At 42.2% G+C, this 1,555-nt stretch overlaps 1 pseudogene; it reads right to left on the bottom strand.

The window, feature by feature from the left end:
* Positions 1 to 242: 242 nt before the first annotated feature.
* On the bottom strand, positions 243 to 1,099 carry LOC131515377 (large ribosomal subunit protein eL6-like; annotated as a pseudogene).
* Between the last annotated feature and the right edge of the window lie 456 nt (positions 1,100 to 1,555).

Here is a 1,555-nt window from a genome sequence, read left to right as displayed (position 1 = left end):
TTCCTTTCAAGTAGGCTTCACACCCAGCATGGAGCCCAATGCGAGGCCCTAACTTCACAACCCTGAGATCAAGACCCGAGCTGAGATGAAGGGTCAGATGCTTAACCAACTGAGCCACCCAGGTACCCCTCTTTCTTTCTTTCTTTCTTTCTTTCTTTCTTTCTTTCTTTCTTTCTTTCTTTCTTTCTTTCTTTCTTTCTTTCTAATGGATCAGTTATTAAATTAGATTCTTTGTAAGAAATTTAGAACACCAATTTGTGAGGATACACTCCATTTGTGACATAAAACACAGGGCAGAGGTAGCCTTGAAGCTGAGGAAGAGCTTTGATTTGTGGCAGAATTTGCAAGTCCACAGCTTTCTGATCAACTTCACACTGCTCTGTAATCTCATATTTCTCCTTCACCCTGTCAGAGATCTCACCTTCCTGGTGTCTGGGTTTACACAGCTTCTTCTTGAAGCAAGCATCAGTGAGATGTTTTGGTGGAGGTGCAATGACAAATTTCTGGTGTGTTCTACACAGAGGAACTCGATTGAGGGCCAGAGGTCCAGTCACAAGTAGCAAGCCACTGCTCAGCTGCTTCAGGAAAACAACCCTCTTGCCTCTGTTGCCCCCAGTGAGGATGATCAAAATGGTCCCAGGAGTGACACCAGCTCGCAGTTTTCTCACATGCTGACTTAAAAGTTTTTTGCCATGGCTCAACAGCTTTCAAGGCACATCTTCAGTAGGATAATATCTAGGTATTTTTCAAAGTTTAATCACTAGGGTACCACCATTGTCACCACCAACTGGTTTTGTGACAATAGCAAGAAACTTCTTTTTCTTTTCAACCCCGGATTTAGCTGCTGAATACTTCCTCTTATACATGGCCCTTCTGGAATACATAGTCAATGGGGGAATATCTGCCAATTCCTCTGACTAGGACAGGATTTCAGCTCTGATGGGACTTCCCACTTCCCCTTCTTTGCCGTTTTAGCCTTGAGGTTACCCTTCTGAACCCTGCCACCAGCATCAGCCTTCTAGGTTTTAGGTTTCTTCTCCTTAGTATCTCACTTCTCAGCTTTTTTCACCCACCATCTTGCAAGATGGGAAAAAGCCATTGCCTATTTTTCTTACTTACCTGTATAGCCTTAGAAAAATTTCCCCCCTGAAGGTAACTTGAGTGTTTCTCTGTTCTTTGCAACCTGAAAGAGCTCAATACCTTCTTCACCTTAGCTTGTTTGTAGAAGACAGTCAGGGTTTGTGTTTGTGTTTTGTTTTCCAATTGAAAGGACAGTTGAGGACATTTGAATATGGAACAGAAATATTCAAAATCTGAAGGATGGAAGCAGAAGTGCATATCTGCTGCACAGAGGGGAGCTCTGTTCAGTCCTGGACCCATTAGATGATGTATTCAGAAAATAAAATGCCTCTGATAAGGGATAAGTGACAGAAAATTACTACAGTCTAGGTCATTTCCTCATAATCAAGTTGTTAAAAAATTGAAATATTTCTTGACCTGCAAGTGACAACTTTTCTGTGCTTCTGAACAAACATCAACATGGACCCCTTCCAGT

The sequence above is a fragment of the Neofelis nebulosa genome, chromosome 6 (assembly GCF_028018385.1).
Source record: "Neofelis nebulosa isolate mNeoNeb1 chromosome 6, mNeoNeb1.pri, whole genome shotgun sequence".
In the NCBI taxonomy this organism is placed as follows: Eukaryota; Metazoa; Chordata; class Mammalia; order Carnivora; family Felidae; genus Neofelis; species Neofelis nebulosa.
This window is presented reverse-complemented; position numbering and strand designations above follow the sequence as displayed.